This window comes from Chanodichthys erythropterus, chromosome 1 (genome assembly GCF_024489055.1).
Source record: "Chanodichthys erythropterus isolate Z2021 chromosome 1, ASM2448905v1, whole genome shotgun sequence".
Lineage (NCBI taxonomy): Eukaryota > Metazoa > Chordata > Actinopteri > Cypriniformes > Xenocyprididae > Chanodichthys > Chanodichthys erythropterus.
The window spans coordinates 31,856,007-31,881,323 of record NC_090221.1 but is presented as its reverse complement, the minus strand read 5'-3'; positions in this window follow the sequence as shown (position 1 = coordinate 31,881,323).

Here is a 25,317-nt window from a genome sequence, read left to right as displayed (position 1 = left end):
CTGGCCAATTCGTTCCCAAAATTAGCGGATGCTGGAGGTGCGAATTAACTGCCACCTCAACACTATGCTTTTGACCCCTGAATTGAATAATGACTGGCACAATAGGATACTTTACCACATCCCCGTGCACACACCGCACCTTAACCACGCGGCTATTATCCAATGCCCCGGATTGTATCAGATTTTGATGGATCGAGGTCTGGTTACATCCTGAATCCACCAATGCCTGATAGGTACCCCCCTCGATACTCACAGGTATTTGGTACCATCCAGCTTGACCGGGGGCAGCCTGCGGGACATCCGGGACCCGGACCATTGTTCCCACCTCCATCACAGGACACCTGTCCACAAAATGGCCCGGGTCCCCGCAACGCCAGCAGGCCGGCCCAGACCTCCCCGCCGCTCCAGTGGCAGAGAGTGGATCAGACGGCTGGCGTGGAGAGAGCGGAGACACAGGAGCCGTGTCCAACCCGGCTGGTGCCAGTCCCGCCCCCCTGGGCGGGACTCTGGGAGTTGAATGGGGAATGTGACCATTCCCGCCCCGCCCCCGGGGCGGGACTCGAGGAGGGCCGGGTGGACGAGACCTAGGTAAAGGGACAGGGCGAGAGAGAGAAGGAGATGGAAAAGAGGGAGAGAGAGAGACTGATGGCAGGGGTTCGCCGACCCCGGGGCACGCCACCATGTGATCCTCCGCGAGTTGGATAGCCGACTCCAGCGACGTGGGGCGGTGGCACTGGACCCACTCGGCCGTTCTCCTCGGAAGCCGAGTGATAAACTGCTCCAGTACCACTCGGTCGATGATCTCCTCCACGTCACTTCCGTCGGCCAGCAACCATTTGCGGCAGGAGTCCCGGAGCTGTTGGGCCATCACGAAGGGCCGGCCGGACTCACCCAGCTCCAGGGAACGGAACCGCTGGCGATGTTGTTCAGGACTCCGGCCGACCCGCTGGATGATGGCCCTCTTGAGGTCGTTGTAGTCCAGGAGGCTCCGCACCGGAAGCTGCTGTGCCGCGACCTGGGACTCCCCGGAGAGCAAGGGGACCAGGCTATTCGGCCACTGGTCCCGCGGCCATCCAGATATTTCGGCCGAGGTCTCAAAGAGATCAAGGAATGCCTCCGGGTCGTCCTCAGGCCCCATCTTATTGAGTGGAATATGGACGGGCACAGCATGTTGATCCGTGGCTTCCGGCCGAACCTCCCGGTCCATCCAGCTCCGGAACCTCTCGCGGTCTTCCTGCTGGGCTTGGAGGACGGCCTGGAACCGCCGCTCCTGATCTTGACGTAAGTCCAGCAGGGCCTGGTGTTGATCATGTTGCATGACCGCGAGGGATGTAATAAGTTCCGCAAATGGCGCGGCGGAGGACTCGGGCCTGGCGGCGGCATCCATCTTCCCTCCCGGGTTTCGGCACCAGTGTAACAAAGTTCGTAAATAAGGAGGGAAGAGGACAGGGTCGGCGGGTGACTACTGGCTGTTTATTAATCAGCAAAATAATAATAACAAAATAGCGCAAACAGGCACACAACCATCAACATAACGTCACTTCACTCCAGCAGCAGACAGACATCCAGGAGTGGGGGAAAACAGCCAGTAGTCCTTCTCTCTCTCGCAGGCTCCTGTTTCTCCTGGCATTAAATACTCTCTCCACGCCAATTACTGAAACAAGAGACAGGTGTTTACTATTTGCGTCTAATCCACTCAGACACCGCGTGTCTCCTCCCTCTCTCTCCCGCTGCAGACTCCACTGAACCACGCCCCCCCTGCCACACTCGGCTTAGAGAGCACAATAAGTAGCTTATGCTAACGTCTGCTGCCATGTCACTGAACAAGCAATTGTTATTATTCTAAAGGGCAAACAGTCAAAGTTATTTTATTATGAGTTGACTCGAGTCTCGAGATACAACAAAATAATGCAAAACTGCAAAGTCGCATTTGTCATCATGACAGCAAGTGGACTATTAAAGCTGGGATAGGCCTAATGAGTGGATTAAGCATTTCAATCGGCAAGAGAAGAATAACGGATGGACTTTCTTGGCAAGTGCATCACAGTCAGGTACAAGAGAGAATGCTAACTTAGCCTACTAACATTAGGTAAGACAAAATGTTTTATTTTCGCGACTCGTTTATTGACTTGCTGTGGAATAGACCTATGTGCCGATCGGGTCCAATCGGGTCTCGGTCGGGTTCGGGTCCAGCTTTCAAATAATAGATGGGTCCGCGTTGGTTCCGGGTAGTACATTTATAGCATCTCTCGGTTCTGCACGGTTCGGGTCCAACTTTCAAAATAATAGTCTGGGCCGATTCGGTGTAGCACATTTACGGGTCTCTTCGGGTTCAGGTATGAATTTTGTACCTGTGAAGGCCTCTAACACTACCAAAACATTAAATTCTACTATACTAAAATATCAATTTAAGTTGATTACTGGTAATTCAATTGTGCAAAGTAGTGAAATAATATACCATATACAGTATTTTAAAAGTAGGTAATAAAATTTGTGCAAACATGTGCCAACATACTAAAAATTGATGTACAGACATCACATGGGGCAAAATGCATTAACTTTTTAAAAGGAACCGTATGCAGACATACTAGTTTATATCATTTGGAACTGCTTCAGCAGCGGGGAGGATGCATGGATATTATTTTATTATTTTATCTAAAATCACCTACCCATATGGTGACACACAAATGCAGATATGTCCACATTTAACAGCTCGCCCTTTTACAGCAGATTTAGTTCACAAAAAACTGTTGGTCATGAACTAAACAAGTGCCCAGTAGTGGGCACATGTGCAACATAAAATACATCAGAGTCAACAGGACTGAGGGAAATTGGCTAAAAGGGAAATTGGCATCAGTTCTGGCAGGTCACGTCAGTCAAGCTCGCATCAGCTGACCCCCAGGTGACTCACGTCGACCTATAGAAACACAACGCCTATTACAGCATCCATATATAAGCTCCTCAGTATTACCAGCAGCTATTGCATTCTCAGGAGCTAATTACCCTCCTCCATCCCCAGCTCCTCCTCTCTTCAGTCAGGATTGGCCTTTTGATTCCCCTGAATCAAACTATGCTTGAAATATGTGTACATGTTAAATTATTCACATTAATTTTATCTGAATATATTGGTTCTGTTCTGTTTACCCTAGGGGGGTTATTGCTGCTCTCCCTGCTCTTATCCATGCTAGGCTGCATGTATGCGCAGGGAGTTCTTGCCCAGAACAGAACCATATTGCCAATACAAACTCTATGCAATTATCAATCATATTTGACCATAGTGGTCCTGACAGAAATGGACTTAAAGGCAGCCAATATCCCAAGGCTCATTTTTGACTGGATCCTTGAATCAGTGAGTTGTTGACTCAAGAACAGTTGCAATTGGATCAATTGGTCTGACTTGCGAATGAATAATTCAGTGTTATTTCTGAACAAATTAAGCAGGTTCATGGGAAAGAATCAACGTGTTCAAAAGCAGACATCATCTCAGGGGGTGGCAATTTTTTCAGTTCGAAATGAAGAACGATATATTTTTATGGAGTGTGGTGGAGTAAAAAGTAATTAATATTAATATTATTAATATTAATATTATTAATATTATTATGCTTTGGAATGCAGTGAAACAAATGTAAAAGTTTCCCAAAGTAAAAAAAAAAAAAAAAAAAAAAAAGCTCTGATAAAGTAGATACAGTATCTGAAAAATGTACTTATGTACAGTAACAATGTAGAAATACTTTGTTACTGTCACCACTGACTTGGACACCTTAAAGAAACACTTGAATGAACATTTTTAGGGGAACTACATATCAAATTTCATATCAGAAGGGGACATTTGCTTAAGTAGCAACTGCACATTGATATATCACTTCACAGGAAGTGAATGTGAACCTAATCACATTTATTTTCATAGTAAACCTTGCCTCTGTATATGATGTCTTCATACTAGAAATCCCTTATTTGCTCAACTCAAGTGTTCTCTGTGTTTAATGACATTGCAGAGCTTTCCAAATGAATGAATTTTGCCAAATGGCGTGCACTTTAACACATATCCCCTGCACAGTGACCCTGCAACAAAGCAGGCTGAAGTCAGGCTAAATGTACAATATCAAATATGTTACTTTAACTGATGAGCGACCAGATTGCCAAGAGCATTTACAGTAAATGACAAAACATAAAGAGTCTCCCTTACTCTATTAAGCGTTTAAGCTGAAGCCTTCAATGAATCAAAAGCCAGAATCCTACAAGGTTGCTGGTGACCTCCCAAGATTGATGTTTGATTTTCATTGAGCAGAACCAAGTGTGTGTGAGTTTGTGTGCGAGAAAGAAAGGCTCCCACTTTGTCATTTACCTGTTGAACTCACAGGAAATGTGAACAATGCTTTAGCTTCGCCCGCGAGCATTTAATTTAACAGCGCTGTGAGTCGACTGCAGTACTGGCACTCCCTTCAAATTAAACACCGAAGCCATCTTAATGCATGAAAATGTCATGGGGAAATCGGGACATTTTAATCAGGCTATTCTCTATTATTAAAATGCTCTGATGCAGAGAGATTGAGAGAAGCCGGACGAGAGTGTTATTAAAACAAAACTATAATTAGTCCATAAAATGAGACATTAGACAGGGTATCATGTTTTGATGTGCTCGTTTGGGCAGAGCATTTCACTCCTTCCAGCTGCAACAAGGTAATTGGGTAACAATTTGGAACGGACAATGATTAAGTGTGGGTTTTTACCAACCTGCGAACATTTCCCTTCTCAAGCATGACTCCATCGTCAGCTCCTTTTAAATGAAGTGCTTTACTGAGTTTCATTTGCCAAAGGGTTTGTTTATTTGAGCTTATGCACTTCTTTTAGTCCTGCCAGTCTGTGCACAATATTAGCACAGTTCTCCTTTTAGTTTTTAATTTAGTCAATGGCATTGTCTGGGATGAATCAGATTGGCCGATTTTTAATTACCTGCGATAGAATCGCAGTTTCTCATTAAAAAGTGGGGGCTGTTTTAAAGCCGCGGTGACAGGACACACCGGCAGATCTTTCAAAAGCAAAGTTGGATGTTTTATCAGTTGGAAGAGAGCTTTTTGCAGTATTGCTTTGCTATGGAAATGCTTTAGATAAAGCACTTCCACGTAAACCATTAATTTGATTTTAATAGACATTTGCCAAGCCTGTCGCCTGGGGCTGTGGAGCTAAAAGTGATTCAGACTTTATTAGCCTGTGATTTGAGGACAGGCTGGCTTAGCTCATTGGCTTCATGGGTAGGATGAACTGTCACATCTTTACAGTAGCTCCTTTCTTGCACTCAGTTTAGCTGTCATGAGATTGGGTGACAACAAGTTTCCCTGGTTCGAGTCCTGATGGAGCCAGGAAGCCTTTCTGTGTGAAGTTTGCATGTTCTCCCTATGTTGAACTTTCCAAATCCATTAGTTCTGCTGTTGGAAGCTTCTCAAACTTGTGGATTACCTCATGTACACTACAGGGCATCCATTTACTGTCTCATTGTGCTGCACCGCATCCAGTAGAATCACTGATTGTAATGGTTTCTTGCTTTTGACGCATTGCGATGTGCTGCTCGCATCTCGCTGTAATCTTGTCTTTATTTCCTTGTTTGGAAAGTCATGGATTTTTTTTTTTAGTTTTGAGGCTGAAATGGAAGCACTCACTCAAAACAAGAATGTTTGCTGCTTGTTCAATATTATATTTAAATGAACATTTTGTTAATTTTCTTGTGTACAGTCTACTTACTGGGGGTAAGGATATTAGTCAGATCTAGTTCCCAGAATGCTTTGAACGAGATTTAATTGGAAGAGAAAATGTTGAATTTATTTATCTTCATGTGTTTTTAAGCAAAATGAAATAGAAGGCTTGTTATTATTGTTTAAAGGTGATAAAGAGGATCTTTTCGTCGACCGTCAAAAAAGTTTTTGAAATGAGCACATGCGTAAGAACAACCCCCCCTCCTTTCGAGGGAACGCATCCCAAAACTCGTATTGGAACACGAGTGTTTACCACCAGCATTCGCTGTGTTGTGTTAGTGGGTTCATTATGTCGGACTCACCGCAGGTTACTCATAAAATGCAGTTGTTACTCCTGAAACTCCAAAAACTTTGCATGCGGCGCCTGTGGAGTGTGGAAAGTTACTGGAGCGCGCAGCCGCACTCGTCTCTCACAAGGAACGTCATGGCAGTGATTGACAAGCCAGAGGGCCAATCCAGTAACAATTGGCTGATGTTTTTAAGGCCCTACCTCGTGCACAGATGATGTATATTAATAATATTCCTTTCAGTGCACCTAATAAATAGTCTTTTATCAGTCAGTAAACACAGTTTCAAGCAATATTGCAAAAATGTATAAAACAAAACATCCTCTTTAGCACCTTTAATGTTCTAAAAAGTTAGAAAAGTTTTTGTCATATTGGAGTTTTGGGGGTTACCGTTATAGTTTAGTATAATTGAGGTACTAGTGTAGTTTTTATTTATATTTTGAATTAGTTTAACCTTTTTTTTTATTTTTACATGTTTGTTTTCATTTTAATTTTAGTTAATGTTATTTAGTTAATTTAGTTAATGTTATTTAGTCATTTAGTTAATGTAATTGTTTTTTTTTTTTTTTTTTGGTTACACTTTATTTTGTTGTCTTTGTTACACTGTAATTATACTTTTAAGTACTGAGTAACTACATGTACTTGCTATAGTGTTATGTTTAGTTACATGTAATTATGCATAATTTATAGTTATTACTATCGTAACTACATGTAACATATGTAGCTGACACTGTAAAATAAAGTGTTACGTTTTTTTTTTTTTAAATATATATCTATATATTTTTACTCATTTTTATTTCATTTTTACTTTTAGTTATTATAATGCATCAAGTTAAACTAAATCAAAATATGTTGCTTGGGCACCTAGCTGAATAAAATAAGTACGTTTTTTTTTTTTTTTTTTTTTGTTTAGTTAAAGTTTATGATATTTCAAGTAACTTTTTTATGTTTTTATTTTAGTTTTTGTAAACTCTAATAACCTTTTTTTTTTTTTTTTTTTTTTTTTTCCTTCAGAGAAAAACAAGTTATTTCCATCTAAATAGCTTGAAGAGAATCACACGACACTAAAGAACTCCACAAACATTATTACACAAGACATTTGGCCATATATTGTTCAGTGAAATGTTGAGCCAGTACCACCCATGGGAAAAAGAGAAGAAAACAACAAGAGAGAGAAAAAAAAAAAAAAAGATTCATGTCATAAACACAGACAACAGCTGCAAAAGGGGAGCACATTCAAATGGACACAGCAGTCCTTAATTTAACCCATACTCTGACAACTGTGCACTTCTCTTTGATACGCTCCAGTGTCTGGTCTAGTCCGCAATACAGCACTTCAAAAGCAATGTATTCTCTAATGGGTGGGTATCCTCAACCTGTCTTGCAGAAAACGGTATAAGATTTTCCTCTTTAGATAAAAAGAAGTGGGAGGAAGCATGCAGGTTGTTCCTTTGGGAGATCATGACACAACATTTTTACAGTGTCCATGAGCTTCCAAATGCTTTTTAAATATTTCATTACCCAATGTCTGCATTTCCTAGAATGTTATCTGAAAAGAGAAGTATTATTCAGTATAATGTTTCTTGCTTTGCTAAACATAAATAAGCAAACAAATAAATAAATAAAAACAGACACCTTCTAGAAAATCAGCACTATTTCCATAGCTGGAGGGCCTGCAGGGTGCCCATTAATGACTGCATCCCTCTGTGCTGCAGGAAACTTCTCCTCTGTGTGTTCTTAAATGAATCGTCATGATTTCGAATCGGCTGACTGAATCTACGGTCACGTCCTGGTAGCTGCATTTTTCCCCTGGGTCTTCAGATCATTTTCTAATCCTGCACGTCACTCAAGACCAGAGCTCACAATCCTCTGCAGAAAAACGTCGAGTATTAAAACATTTTGTAGTATACACTTTATTTTTCTTCCTCCAGTCTCATTTACAGTACAGTACAGCATGAGTTTATTTATTTAGTATAAATTTGTGTTAAACTTAATTTCGATAGTCCATTTTAGACATTCTACTAACTATAAGTAAAAATTGTATCTATAAAAAAAATTAATGACTATAAAAATGTTATTTACAATATAATGATGCTGCCATCTTTCTAAAGTCATTTTTAACTTTGGCTCCAGATTTGGCTCCAAATCTCTGGTGAAAATTGTCATTTTGACTCCCATCTACAAAACAGGAAATTACTCATTAAATATACATTCATGACATTTAATATTTTGGCTTTCTTCTTCATGTATGTATACGGAAGCCCTGAACCGCATGGTGAAAAAAAAAAAAAAAAAAAAAAACTTGGTAGGGAGGAAAAAAAAAATCGAAAAGTTATCTCGTTATTTCAACATAATAAGTCGTTATAACGACATAATATCTCGTTATTTCAACATAATAAGTCGTTATAACGACATAATATCTCGTTATTTCAAAATATTAGGTCGTTAAAACGACATAATATCTCGTTATTTCAACATAATAAGTCGTTATAACGACATAATATCTCGTTATTTCAAGATATTAAGTCGTTATAACGACATATTATCTCGTTATTTCAACATAATAAGTCGTTATAACGACATAATATCTCGTTATTTCAAAATATTAAGTCGTTATAACGACATATTATCTCGTTATTTCAACATAATAAGTCGTTATAACGACATAATATCTCGTTATTTCAACATAATAAGTCGTTATAACGACATAATATCTCGTTATTTCAAAATATTAGGTCGTTAAAACGACATAATATCTCGTTATTTCAACATAATAAGTCGTTATAACGACATAATATCTCGTTATTTCAAGATATTAAGTCGTTATAACGACATATTATCTCGTTATTTCAACATAATAAGTCGTTATAACGACATAATATCTCGTTATTTCAAAATATTAAGTCGTTATAACGACATATTATCTCGTTATTTCAACATAATAAGTCGTTATAACGACATAATATCTCGTTATTTCAACATAATAAGTCGTTATTTCAACATAATAACTCTTCATTATCTATCAAGTATGATAAAGGAGGTTTGCTTTTTAACATCCCCAGTGGCGCAACGCTAAAGTATTGGACCGCCAGTCTAGCTTTTACTGCGATCGCCGCGGTTTCAAATCCGCCTTTTGCCGAGTTCGTTCTTCTCTAGTTTCACATCACATATCAAAAAAGGCATTTATTTTCAAAGGAAATTAAAACAATGTTATAAAAGTGCAAATAACCTGCCTAACGAGTGTTTAATAACATTAAACGTATTTATTGGGCAGGGTTAGCAGCATGTTCGATATTACCCACTAGAGGGCAGAATAACACAGGGAATCAATTAAAGAATGCAATAGTTATGTTGAACTACTGTTACAATTTGGTGCTCCAAAATCACAGAGGTTTATCATGGGAATTTGCGTTCATCCCAGGCTAACCTTTATTGAGGTTAAATTTATTAGACCATAGTAAATAAAACAATTTACAGTGCAAATGTCAGGGGTCCAATCTGATTTGAACTATAATAAAACATAGAGATGCACTAGTCCAGGGGCCAAAAACGTTTTTAAGCTGGGTTTTTTTTATTATTATTCTGGGCTTGCAAACAAACTGCTTTGTAATATTTTCCCAAAATTTAATCTGTGTATTTACAAAGTATGTAAGCATGTATGTAATTTAAATTAAAAACAACTGCTCATGCTCATGTGCATAACATCTTTGACTATGATAAAAAAAATGCCTCTAATATCCAAATGCCAGTGTTTGCCTCAAATATCAAAGATATATTTGTTTAAGACCTGTTTGGCCTGTGAAAAAATAAACAACAAATAAATTTGCTTTAAAAAAAAAACTGCAACCAGTATCAGAATCAGACGTTTTGCTTCTTATAAAAATTTAAATTGGCCATGATAAATCAAAATAGTAAATAATCATAAAAATCGAATAGACTTTTCACTGTAAAAAAACAAAAAAAACAATGCAGTTTTCTTGCAAATTAATTTGTTGTTCATATGTTTAATATTAATGCAACTATCTGCACACTAAGGTTATTATAAGAAGAAGGTAATTCGGCCCGCATATGGTTCATTTCTTTCCAGTCCGTCCCTCAAACTAAAATGAGTTTGACACCCCTACAGATGCTATTTACACTAAGTGAAAATACCGATACATCCTATTTATACTAAATGACAATAGCAGCATTTTCACGATATGCTATTTATACTAGGTGAAATAGCGATATATTCTATTGACACCATGTAAAAGCAGCCTATCAGTTCTTTGCAAGAAGTGTAAATAGTATTTATGCTGTAGGCTAGTATTGGCAGATAATAATATCAGAGTGATTATATTTATTAAAATTATTAAATGGATGCTGCATTATTGGGAGAATAAAACCCCTCCACTTTCCACCAACCCCATACTCAATGAATACTTTTAATATTATTAAACACTTGTTCACAGCGATCGCTGTAAAAGCCAAAATCTGAAACCACATGTTATTGTTATGCCACTGAATACATTAAATTACAACTGTCCCTTTTTAAACTTGAGTGGCCCAACCAGACACTGGAGCTATACTGTAAAGAGTGTTTGTCAACAAGGGACGCTATTTGCACTTACTGTAAATAGACACTCCGTGTCCTATTATTTCAATATATTAGCACCTATTTTGATTTTTATATCTTTAGAAAATATTACACAACAGTTTGTTTGCAAGCTCAGAATAATAATAAAAAAAACCCAGCTTAAAAACGTTTTTGGCCCCTGGACTAGTGCATCTCTATGTTTTATTATAGTTCAAATCAGATTGGACCCCTGACATTTGCACTGTAAATTGTTTTATTTACTATGGTCTAATAAATTTAACCTCAATAAAGGTTAGCCTGGGATGAACGCAAATTCCCATGATAAACCTCTGTGATTTTGGAGCACCAAATTGTAACAGTAGTTCAACATAACTATTGCATTCTTTAATTGATTCCCTGTGTTATTCTGCCCTCTAGTGGGTAATATCGAACATGCTGCTAACCCTGCCCAATAAATACTTTTAATGTTATTAAACACTCGTTAGGCAGGTTATTTGCACTTTTATAACATTGTTTTAATTTCCTTTGAAAATAAATGCCTTTTTTGATATGTGATGTGAAACTAGAGAAGAACGAACTCGGCAAAAGGCGGATTCGAAACCGCGGCGATCGCAGTAAAAGCTAGACTGGCGGTCCAATACTTTAGCGTTGCGCCACTGGAGACGTTAAAAAGCAAACCTCCTTTATCATACTTGATAGATAATGAAGAGTTATTATGTTGAAATAACGACTTATTATGTTGAAATAACGAGATATTATGTCGTTATAACGACTTATTATGTTGAAATAACGAGATAATATGTCGTTATAACGACTTAATATCTTGAAATAACGAGATATTATGTCGTTATAACGACTTATTATGTTGAAATAACGAGATATTATGTCGTTATAACGACTTATTATGTTGAAATAACGAGATAATATGTCGTTATAACGACTTAATATCTTGAAATAACGAGATATTATGTTGAAATAACGAGATATTATGTCGTTATAACGACTTATTATGTTGAAATAACGAGATAACATTTCGATTTTTTTTTTCTCCCTACCAAGTTTTTTTTTTTTTTTTTCACCATGCGGTTCAGGGCTTCCGTATATGTATTTCTTTCACCAGGGAAAAAAAAAGATCAAACTCAAACAAATTTTTAGCTGGGGACCTCTTGTTGAGTTGACACGGAATGACCCACCTACATTACGGAATAATCCCACCTTGTATCTAGTTTAGTTCTGTGTATAAGTTCTCCCTGTTTTGTTCAATCCTGTCGGTTCTTGTTGTGATTTAGTGTGGTTAGTGTTATTATTCTGGATATACTCTCCTTGCTTATTAAAGGGGACCTATTATGCCCCTTTTCATAAAATGCAATATAAGTCTCTGGTGTCCACAGAATGTGTCTGTGAATTTCAGCTCAAAACACCCCATAGATCATTTATTATAGCTTGTCAAATTTGGGTGTGATGGAAATTTTTTGTGTGTGTCCCTTTAAATGCAAATGAGCTACTGCTCCTGGCCCCCTTTCCAGAAAAGGGCAGAGGTTTAACAGCTTGCATTTCAGATACTCAACAGCAACAAAGCTGGAGAGTCTCATACAGCTAAAATGATGATTGTCGGTAACGGCGTTCAGCCTTACATTGTTCAAACCGGAGTCGACGCTGATGGAGAGACTCAGGAAGAAGTTACAACTTTTAGAATGCAACTGGATGTTTCTGAATGGTTAGTGGATGAATGTATGTAGTTGCTGTGGAGTTGATTCAACTCATCGACAAGAATGTATCATCATGTTAATCTTTTGTGCAAATCCAGCATTGAGCTGACCCTCATTTGTGAAGCAGTTATTAAAATGTAAAATTAAAAATATACCACTTTAGTGACTTTCTTCGGCACATTTCCTTCATAAATGAAACTCAAACACAGTTTCCTCAGTGACTCAGATGCAGAGTCTATGGAGACTCGTAGGTTTGTTTGTACATCCAATAACATAACATTTGTAATGTTTTTTTGGTGCAGACATTGTATATCTCCACCTGCTACAGCAAGTAAACTGAAATGCTGCGGCTCACTCAGGGCGGTATCTATGCTAACAGGGCAAATCATCACAAGTCATGGGTGGGGCTTCTCTATTCTTGGGAAATCTGGAACAGTGCATTTGGAGAGACTGTTGGTGAGTGGGTGGATTTTTACCATTATGGGCTAGTTGTTTACACACACTGTGGACACACGTCTGTGTTTAAACACCTCATAAAAGTGAATTTTGCATAATAGGTCCCCTTTAAATGATCTTTGTTAGAAATTCTGCATCATGCATCTCTTGTCTACCACGCCATACATATGACAGAAGAACCATCCCTCAAAATAAGTAACCCTGAAATGCACCATTACTCGCAGAGTGGCCGCTTGCTTGAGGAGTATGTGGAGGAGTTCCAGGAGCACTATCACAAGGCATGCTGGGATGATGAAACTTTGAAGCAGCTCTTCTGGAGCGAGATAGACGACATTTTTCAACAGATGCTGCTGTTGAGAGAGGATCACCTTCCTTTCATTGAGTTTATTGATTATGACTTGTGGGTGTGTGGATCCTCTCTCACCGTGGGATTCGCTGAGGAAGATGCCACCATCAGCTTTCACTCCCTAGAACTCTCAATATCTCCAGCAGCCATCTCTCTGCCCACTCCAGAAAGAACACATCGTCTGGAGTGTCCCAGCAACACTTTCACAACGGATCCAGAGATAACACCCATGTCCCCCATGGAACTAGAGTCCGAGCCAGCACCTGCCGTAGACCACGAGCTTGAGCCCCCTCCTTCCCTGGAGAGAGAGCCAACCACAGTGTCCACCCCAGACCCAGTCACTGTATCCTTCCTGAGGATGGAGACGATTGCGAGGCTCATAGAGGATTTAGTTCCGGTGAGACCGTAGAGCGTTGGCTCATCAGTTTCCCCAGAGAGTCAGCTCCCGTCCATGTCCTTGCCCCTTAGCATTTCCCTCCCCAAACCCCACAACACAACATGGATGACCCGGTCACACCCAATGTCCTGCCTATACCATTGTCAAGAGCCTTACCACTAGTTCCATCAAATTCTCTGGACTTACCTGCCCCACTGGTGCCTTGCAGCTCCCCTGGCTTCACCTCAGGCCTCCAGGCCCATTGCTGCACATCGACTTGTCAGCCCTTTGGCTCTGCCTCGGCTCTACACCCCCTCAGCTCCGCCTTGATCTGCCATCACTAAGGCTCCACCGGGCTTCCTCGTCCCTCCGGCTCCACCTTGGTCTCTCGTCACCCTGGTTTTGTTGTGGATTTCTGGGCCTCCGTCTGCACCTCAGCCCTCCACACCTTCAGCTCCACAGGGCTCCTTCTTCCCTCCGGATCTGCCTTGGTTCTCACTTCCTACATTGTCACCCTGTTCTGCCAGGCACCCATCCTCGCCTTGGTGCCCTCAAGGCTTCACACTCCTTCCAGTCAGGTACTCTCGTTTTTGTATTCATTGCTATTACTTTACCACGCTGATGGTCATAAATATGGCAGATGAGCCATAAAAGTCATGTGACTTTTTTTACATTTTGAAGTAAAGTAATTTAATTGACATTATTAAAAAATGAAATGATGAATTTAAGTGATTGATTTACTAATAATAATAACAACAACAACAACAAATGTCTTAAATTTTTAAACCAGTCCTATCAAATAGGAAAACAAAGAAAAAACTGTGGTGGATATTATTTAAAGGTAGGGTAGGCAAAGTTTTTTCATAAACACTTTTTGTCATAATGGTTGAAACTCTCTTCACATCCAGATAGCAATCAGTAATAGAAGTAGTCTAAATTAAATAAAATAAAATAAATAAATAAATAAAAAAGTATGTTCCGATTGCAATGATAGAATGTCCGACCTTCAGCCAACTTTCACATGTTCCTCCTTAACCAAAACAATGAGCTTATTCTGCGTTCACACCATGTCATAACCGTAATTACAAGATGTCAACCTGTTACGTTCTACCTGGATTCCCTCAGACTTGGATTTAAGCATTTAAGTAGACCTTAAATGGCAAAATGAATCTGCAGCAGTCAGGTGATACAAGTCAGAGTACAAGTAAGTTGTTTACATTCATTATTATTGTAATGTTATGTGCATGAGGTAATTTAACACACTCTATAGTGATGGTTTGCAGACTCTGCTTTGGCTGAGCGAGTTCATGTGTTTTGGAGCATGGCTTTAGGGAGAGCTTGGGATCTTATTCTTTCAAAGCTAGCTTGCTATTGCTAGCCTCTCTGAAATTGACTACCTTACCTTTAAGGTTAATTCATCACACTAGAACAAGAAGGTCAAGTTGAGAGTTGAGAGCATCGAATTGTGGGACACACTATTGTACACAATGTACTGTCCTGCACATTTTGACAAATGTAGTAAGGGTAGCAGAGTAGTAGCCTATGCTATTCTGAACATACCCATGGCAATCAATTTGTATTGATCTTTGTATCACAAAAGTTGTTCAAACTTTAAAATAGTTCCATTAAGACATTTAATGACATAAGGCAAAATGATTTCAGATCTTAAAAAAAAAATAAAAAATTCAAGATGGATGCCTTGCTTTTTCTGTCTATGTCATTTGCCTTGTAAATTACATTTTTCATGTACCATGCTGCATGATAGAGAGGCAGGTTTCTAGATGGAAAAGCATGTAAATGAAGTGTGCCTGAGGCATTGATTATGAGATAGTATATGCATCAAAATGGTTCATCTTATCTATTGAAGGAGGGTGTTGAGAATGTTGTGAGCTGTGGCACTTGTCACTAGACAAGGCAAGGAACAAACTCAGCTCCTGCTGAGATAAACTATAATGAGTAGAAGCCAGCCCGATCTCTACAACATGCAATTTTCATACACACACATCACAGAGAACTAACTTCAGCCCTGTTCTCGTTCAGAACTTATAAGCACCGCTCAGAAAAAACACGCTAACTCTGTTTTTCTCCATTCTCTGGTACTTTGATATGAAAGAATGATGAAGAGTACAGCACATAAACCGTTGGTATTAAAAATGCATGTCTGGCCGTAACTCAAGTGATGCCTACACACAAACTGTACAGGGACATCTTTGATGAAATTCAGCCAAGGCTATATGGCACACAGGGTCCATTTAACAATTTTGGACTTGGCAGTGTTGTGCGCCAGCCGTGTTTTTTCCCCCCTCTCAGCATTATTCTTGTTCATGTGGCTGGAAGCGCATAACCTCATATCCATTAAAAGTTAATGATGACAATATCGTTTGCCACTTATCAGGAGAAGCTGAATGGCTGTCACTTTAAATGTGACAGTCGAACTTATCGGAGAAGCATCTATCCCTTTGCTGACAGTAATTGCCCTCCTGCAATTGTTATTCTGCCTGCAACTTTGGCAGGCAAACATGACAGTAAATTCCTAAAAGAAAGAGAAAAGAAGTTATTGAGATGCGCTCCTTCAGGCTTGTTTTCAAAGTCCTTCAGCTTTTTTATTCTAGGCTCGCTCATATTTATGTGAACTGCAATTTCGGAATATTTCCCTGTCTATGATGCCTTAAGAGGTTTGGTTTATAATTAGCATTTCCTTTCTGCATGGTTTAATGAGGAAAAATGTAATTTTTTTTTATGAAAAAGGTGAGATTTTGATGATAGGGTAACTTGATTTTCAAAGGCAGTGTTTGGTGGCTCTGAGGACACAATGCCACCTCTAGCTAACCCAACACAAGTCAGCAACAAAAAACAAAACATTCTTGATATGTTTTATGCACATTTTTCTAAATTAAAACTAAGATTGTGATCCTGTGAAGCCCTAGAGTACCAACCTAAGTGACTGCTCTTGCCACAATTACAAAATGCAATGCTCAAATATAAAAGAAAAATACATCACATATATGCAAAATAAAGAGATATAAAAAACTTGCTATTATGGAAATTAACATACCATACATAACATTTCTTAATTTCTTTATTTTTGTCATCTGCCTACATATAACTGCACTAACTGCAAACACTTTTAAGAGCTTCTCTAAAAATAAAAGGGGCTAGCACCAAATAGTTATAAGAACTAGCCACTAGGATAGTTCCCCAAGAACTAATTTCTCCCCCGGGCCATGTTCCTGGTTGCATTCACACCGGGAATATGAACTCTGAAGCAGCCGACAATGGCGTCTTTAAGCACGGCATTTACAAACGCTAAAAACTGGTGTAAGGAGGATGCCGTGATCACACTGTGTTTGTTGTGTGTCGTGGGTTTCGTGATAACGGAGATGGAATGTAAACACATAATTTATGCACCTGAAAGAGCAAAAAGTGGGGCTAAGAGACTAATGCTGCGTCCCAATTCGCCTACTTATACTATGCCCTAAAAGTATGTACTCTTTCTGTGAACAAAAAGTACTTACTTTTGAGTGTGTAGCAAAAGAGTAGACAATACTATCATACTATGACATACTATCACGTCAATCGCGCCTTTTCTCTCTGTCGCATCCAGTCACCGTAAACTGGCTTGTCAATCATCTTACATCCTCCACATTTCATTTAGCTAATTTCCTACCGTATCGGAGAGAAATGCAGCACGTTGATCTGCAGTCGCGGGTCTTTCATGTGGAGAACTTTCCTCATATTGATGCATAATGATGCATTTAAAAGTTAATGGACATTCAGATATTTATAAAGGTCCACATTGGTTTTGCAGATGAAAAATAACACAGATAACATTAAATAAATATTTTCTATCAGGTTGAACTGATTATTAGTCACTTAAACCTCTCAGCGTCGATCGCGCACATCCGCCATGTTTTGTAGTTTTTTAACACTTTTTACTCGTGTTTGTAGCTCCGAACTGAATCCTCGTCCAACGCGCAATGGGTTGTGGGCAATATTAGCCTTTATAGTGTGCACGGATCCACACTTCGAAAATCTACTGGAAATAGTAGATCATCCGGAGACTTTTGGCATACTCTTTTCAACATACTATGCTTTGGGACACACTTATTTTAATCTCACATACTGCAGACAACAGGTATATGCTGTTATAGCTGTTTTCCATGTTCGTGAAGTAAATATGTTTACATGGCTTTTTAAAAATGCCGGATATCAGTGTTTGACGTGTTTGACCAATCAACATATACTTACGTCACTAATAGTTCCTATAGTGCTGGTTTAGACCATACTCTGAAGTAGGAGCTAATTTATTTCATCCAAAAGGAGTTCCTAGAACTAAAATCATTCCAAGTTCCTGCGGTGAGAACATGACAAAACCCAGCCTATAGTTCTGTGAAAGCCCCTAATGATTCTTTAATGGCAGTTATCCCTGCTGAAAAATCCAACATAAACCAGCATCGATTCAGTGCTGGTATATTTCTGGTCTAGCTATATTCATGTTGTTCAAAACGGAGCTGGTGAAGCTGGTTCACAAGCATGGTCTTGCAGGGATTGAGTATGAGTAGGCCAAATGTCTGTATGCAAGCAGGGTTTTGGGGACAAGCATTAATGATGTAAATGAAAAACAATTTAAAGTTAAAAAAATATATATATGATTTATTCAATTATATGATTATAAATTATTTTGTTCTTTGTAATTTCTTTTGTTCCTTCTGCTGAAAATTATTATTGTTTTAGTTATGAATACATTATTAATCAATGTCTCCTGTTTCAAAAGATCTGTACACAAATCAGTTAAAAAGTGCTTGTGTACATTGCAAAACAAAAACATTTCGAAAGATGAAAACCAAGAAAAATGCCTAATAAAAGCATAATCATTAGCAGTTTGTTCATTTACAAGAGTTGTGAGAAGAGCTCATTCAATGGGACAGTTAATAACAACTTGATAATTAAAGTTCAAAACTGAAAGTTGCTGTTTTTAAAGACTTTCATACTCATTTGGGAACTCACAAGTGTCCAGCTATCAGTCACTGATTCCAAAAGTGTAGTAAAAGGTATGTCATTGGAGTCAGGAGCATGAAATATTGTTAACAGTAGTGATAACATACACTTTCAACAATTTCTGAAGATTTCAAAAGAACAATTTCAAAAGTCAAATTCCCAACTAAAGGGAACACTGGTGACTTCAAACATACTTCAACCTGTACCAAAGAAATAAAGCCAAAGAGGTTTGTAATAAGTGAATATGGTAATGCTGTTTTCAGAGTTGTTCAACCATCCTCTTGTGTGATATTGATTTTATTTGCAGTTGATTTCATCTAAGGCTGTGTGTAGTCAGTTGTAGCTGTTGTGTTTCTGCTTATCTCTTCTCTTTTTTGTGTGTTCTTGTTGTTTCTCCTATTTTAGTGATTCTGCTTGTTCAATAATCACTTGTAGAGTGAATCTACTTTCACTAACGGCAACATCACACCAGTGTTACTTTTACTCTCTATATATTGGGACCCAAATGAAAATTGAGCAGTGTTTGTTTAAACTGATTTTACTGTGTACCAGTAAACATGTAACCAGCAACATGCAATTTTCTTTATTGAATAATTTATTAAAATTAATTTGAAAAACTGTCTTTATTTAACTATGAATACACATACAAAAGTTGTTGCGGTCTTTGCTAAGATCATACCAGCATCCCAAACTGGTCCCAGCATGCAAAACATACCTTATGCTGGTCCACCAGTACACCAGAATCCCATGCTGAGATCCAGCAAACTAGCAACCAGCTTTTCTATAGTAAAAAAAAAAAAGAAAAAAGAAAAAAAAAAAAAAAGAAAAGGATCTTCAGATTATTAAAATATTTTAATAGGAATCCAAAATGGTTCTTCTGTGGAATCAATGCGAAAACGTTTTATAGAGTGATCTCCTTGAAGAAATGCTGATAAAACAAACAAACAAAAACAACAACAACAAAACAGAAAAAGTGTAAACAACAACAATGGATATGCAATTATAAAGAACCTATTAGTAAGTATTAGTTAAGAAAAGTCAGTATTAGTTGAGCATTAGTAGACTGCTAGGGTTAGGGTTAGAAGAGTAAGTTGACATGTAGTTGCAAAGTTACTCATAGTCAGTTATCAGATATTAAGCAGACAGACTACTAATACTCTACTAACACTTTAATGACTGTTAAATGATATGTAGGTGCAATATTACTTATAGTCAAGAGAATGTCTAAAGAGGACCATCGAAATAAAGTGTGAGCTGCCCTCACTTTAAAGGCCCAACACTCAGAGGCCCTGGGCCCCGGTCTGTAATCCACCCTTGATTAAATCTAGATTAGATGCCTGCTAGAAGATGAAATAGATTTATCTTTGTTGTTTAATGCGGTATGGTAAGAACTCAATGTCGCGTTTTCTTTCAGTAAGTTGTGGGTTGTCAATTTTGTTTGTTTGGCTAATGCTATAGCACTGTCCCCCCAGGCCCAATTTAATTAAGTCTTGATAATCTTATCAATCTGCCAGTGCTGTATTAAACCAACCAATTGGTGCCCTAATAGAGAGAGGCTTGGTTTACGAATCGTTGCTTTAGTTTGCGTCATACCCTCCGTCTGTGAGATTGTTATATAAAGTTGTAATGCCACTTGTCCAAATATTAATACTACAGGGGCACACACATCCCCTGTGGGTGAAAACCAAATTAGCAGGGAACACCGGGCAGGCTGGCTACCTTGTTTCATGACCTGGTCCACTTGCAAACACTGCAGGCGGAGGTGGTGTTTGGCAGGTTATAAATGACTTCTCAAAAAGACCTTGACACAGGTTGCTATTGCTGCACGGTGATAACGCCAACTTATCTGCCGGCTTACATTGACAAACCTGTGAGATGAATATGCAACATCCTCATTACACGCACACTTTATTTCATGAGGGACGTCTGGGATGCTCTCGCTCTCCTCCTGTCTTTTTTTAACCTGCTATCAGAGTGTACCTAATTTGAGCATAGAGAATAAGAAAGCTGTGCTCAGTTATGACCCTATTACTAAGAGCCATATTTTCTCATTCAGCCTGTTTGTGCCTCTGTGTCAAGCCATTAAAGTGAAACAGAGCTAATGCATGTGAGTTGCAACAGTGTTGCAAGACAGATAAGCTTGGCCACACTGTAAAATGCTAGAAATATAGCCGTACTATACAGCGACCATCTGTTTTTTTCCAACGGCCTTGGTTCTGGAAGTCTTTTTCCCATTTATTTCTCTATAGGGATTACTAAAAAGTCTTCAATAAAGAGCTGTGAATCAAACCAACAAGCTCTGAATGAATCACAACATTACAAACTTTGATATGAAGCAACAAAGTATTTGAAAATCTGAACGAAAAAAAAAAAAAAAATACATATTGACACCTGGAACAGGGTTCTAGTAAATGGGTCTATGATTTTGACCCACAGCTCTTTAGGAGTATGGGTAGTGTAGTTCTGAATTAGGAATTTAGCTATTAAACACATTTTATCCCTGAATCATGAATAAATAAATACATAAAATAATTTAACTCTCTGAAATACATTACCGTTGAAAAAGATCACGTGACACTGATGACTGGAGTAATGATGCTGAAAATTAGTAAATATTAGTTGCTTCTACAGAAGCATAATATAATTTAGGATTACCCTACAGGTTTATATGATTAAAAACATATCTCTACGGAGAAAGTGAATGGGATTATTCCTGTAGCTCAAACAGTATTGAGTAATAATTGAACATTAGTGATACCAAGATAAAAATGTATATCTTGAATGTGCTGTAAGCTGTCTTGGATAAAAAAAACATCTGCTAAATCCATGAATATAAATGTTCTGAAGCCCTGCTTTTGCTCTATACTTAGCACTAAACTACGCCATTTCTACTAAATGTGTATGTAATGTTATGGTGAAATACGCTACAATATACAGTAACACTTGCATGTTTCAAGTGGAAAAAGAACTTCCTGCTGAGGGAAAGGGCTTTGATTCTCATGTGTGTTGATACTGATGTGCATGTGTGTGCAATCATTGTGGCAGCACTCGAGAAATGCAATATGGCTCCAAGTCAAGACATTTAAACCAAACTGCTCCATTAAACAGCTGGAGTCGATGTTATGGTCTGAAAGTAATTCACACTTTGCCTTTCAGACACCTCATGCTCCACAAATCTTATTTCTAGAGCTGAATGTGGCAGAGAAAGGCATAGTTCTCGTTCTCAAGTGGCGGGTTGCAGATCTGTTCGGACAGCAAGGAAAAAAAAATCTGTGTGAAAAATACAATTACTCATTTGACAGTTACTCCAATACAAGATTTTGTTCCTAAAGAAAAAACATTCAAGATTAACTGTTTTAAACTTTTAAGTAACTATTATCACCACCACCATATTCCAGGTTTCATATAAGCTACACTAAACTAATCTCAGTTTAAATCTCTTTGCATAAAGAGTGAAAAAAAAATAAAAAATAAGTAATGAAAAAAATAAAATAAAAATGAGGTGTTATCGTAAATGGAAAATATGAATGTAATAAAAAAAAAAAATAGTGTTATTTGAGGGTCTTATCTACAGTTTTGTGCAAATGCTCCACATATAGCTTATTTCAGATTCCCTACTGCAAAGCTTTTGTATGACCTGGAAAATCAGAGGGAAAGGTGGCATGTACAGCAGAAGCAGATGAAAGGTACGTATACCTAGCACTTATTACAAATTCTGTCTCAAAGCCAATGAAAGAGCACAATAGGGATTTGAAACTTTCTGTCATCAGTATGAATAAAACTTGGCGTAATACTGGCTGGCTGTGCGGAAAATGAGAAGATGTGAAGACTGTGAGGAAACCGACCTACATCAGGAACCACAAATGCAAATTTGGGTAAAGTAAAATAAGACCAACTACTGTATTTACCCAAACCACAGTAACCATACTCCCATCACTATCAACACTCTCTCTTTTAAAAATGTACTAGTTTTTGTACAATAACCACAGTTATCAATTGCTATATTTGCACAGTAACCACAGATAGTTCCTCATTGTTAGTTTAACATCAACATGCATGAATGAGCATAAACAAGCCATTTAACTTTGAATATATGACACATTTTCTATATTATATTTTATTTATTCAAGCTGTTGGGAATTTATTAGATTGAGAAGAATGCATTTCATACCAGAATGGGATCAGTTCTGAATGTTAGTTTGTACTGTTGAGGAGGCACGTTTTGAACCCTTCCAAGTTCCAAAAGGTAACAAAATATGCTTTATTTTATTATTTTATTCTGTTATTAAAATATAATTAGAGTTTTATACCTACTATTATACCTACTATTTTGTACTTACAGTTAGAAATTAAACCATGTTAGATATAGATCTGGGTCGCTAAAGACCCAAATATGTAATAACGATTGGCAAAACATTCATTTAAGGGATAATACTTTAAAACATTACATTTTTATAACATACACTGATAAATTCTGATGAATTCAATGATGTCATTCAGTGTTGTTCATGATGAATTAAGGTTATTTTGTTTCAAATTGTAATACAGTATCATAAACACATTTGGGCACTGTAGTCCCCTAAACTAATGATGATGGATGAATCAAAAACATGTATAGTGTTTTTGTGTTTTGTTTTGTTTTTTTTCTTTCAAGTTACTACTGGTTTCATAATGTTCAGAGAACATTCAAATGTAACGTTCCCATAATGTCTGCACAATTAACCAAGACAAATTTCTTTAAAACATTATAAAAACCTAGACGTTTTGAATGTTCAGAGATTCAGACATAATATTAGTTTAACTTTTTATCACATTCTGTAGAGTATAAGTAATGCTGCACCTATATGTCTACTAGAGAGTTAGTAGAGTATTGGTAGACTGGTAGGGTTAGGGTTAGAATAAGTTGACATGTAGTTGCAAAGTAACTTATTGTCAGTAGAATGTCTGTTGGAGGACCATCAAAATAAATTGTTAGCAGATATTAAGCAGACACTCTACTAATACTTTAATGAGAGTTAGCTGACTTGTAGTTGCAAAGATGTTAGATGTTAACATATTCTTGTAAGCTGGGTTTACTTTGGCAGCAAGGGCTATTGTATAGTTAACATTACCTTAGGTTTCACAACAATAGCATCACTAAACCCTTTTTACTATGGCATGAGCCACAATTAAGTACCGCTGTGCCCCAGTAAAATGTTACTATTAAATCCTTGTCTGATGGTGGGGATTACCGTATACCTACCTGATAATCATTTTCCCTGCTTGACACATGAACTGTTGCTACAGTAAATCCATGAACACAAGGACTGAATTGCAGAGCTGCCATTTCACCTTGGCTTCATTATTTCAAGATGGACCAACATAATAACAAGATCTGTCTAAATTTCTCAATTAGTCTTTCAAAATGCACTTCTGTCAAATGAAAATATGATAGAAAGAGATTTTGCTACAATAGTGTCTTGTGTTGGAAAGAAAAAGACACTTTGCTTTAATAAAGTTTGTTGCCACATTTACAGATATAAAGGCATTGAAAGAAAAGCAGATTGCTTTTAATGCTCCTCATTGTTGCCAGTAACTGAAATAACCCCACTAAATGCATTTCTGAATGGTGCGCTGGCTTACTGATTTGAAATTGATCAAAATAATGGGACAAAACAAAGAAGAGCTTTTATGAGGCTTGATACTTTTGTTTGGATGGATATACAAGAAGTAATTACAAGGTTTCTGACATTGACTAGTGATATTCTCTTACTGACAAAGACAGGTACGGTTTTGCAAACAGAATTCATGAAATGTCAGGGGTTAAAGGCTTTGAGCCTCAAATCGAAACTGCATTTGCTGCTTGTTCAAACTGTGGCTATAGCTTACATTAATGCCTGACAATATGAGGTAGTGAGAAAGATGATTTCTCATAGTCTTCAAGTAAGCCTTGGGTCAGATTTCACAGTAACATTTGGCCAACCCTAGTGAAAAAAAAAGTATACTTTATTGTATTTTAATTATATTCCATTTTTTCTATAGTACATTGCAAATATACTAACAAAAAATCTTTAAATATATAAAAAGTATATTAGCATTGTATTAGCAAAAGTGTATTTATTTGCCCTTGATAAAAATATATTTGATGTATATTTTAACTGTGTGCTGAAAATGATCATTGTAACAATGCACAAAATATATTTAAAAAATACATTATTTAATATCCTGAAGTTGTAGTGTATTTAAAGTTAAATTTAAGTATTTTTTAAAGGATTAGTTAACTTTTAAATAAACATTTTCCTGATAATTTACTCACCTCCATGTCATCCAAGATATATGTCTTTCTTTCTTCAGTTGAAACGAAATGAAGGTTTTTGATTAAAACATTCTCTTATAGTGGACTTCAATGGCCTCCAGACGGTTGAAGGTCAAAATTACAGTTTCATTGCAGCTTCTAAGGGCTTTAAACAATACCAGATGAGGAATAAGGCTCTTATCTAGTTAAACAATCTGTCATTTTCAAAAAAAAAAAAAAAAAAAAAAAAAAAAAATACAACCGTATATGCTTTATAAACACAAATTAACGGCTTGCGTGCATTTCCGCTTTCCATATTTCTCAAAACGCTTAAGCTGTATGTCCTACGCCTTCCCTATTTTACTTACGGAAAAAAAAAAAAAAACTGGCACCGCGTTCGTTCCATAAGTAGAATAGGGAAAACGTAGGACATACAGCGTAAGCGTTTTGACATGAAAATCTTGGATGACATGGGGTTGAGTAAATTATCATGAAAATTTATTTAAAAGTGGACTAATCCTTTAAGTTTACTTTTTCATCTTTGG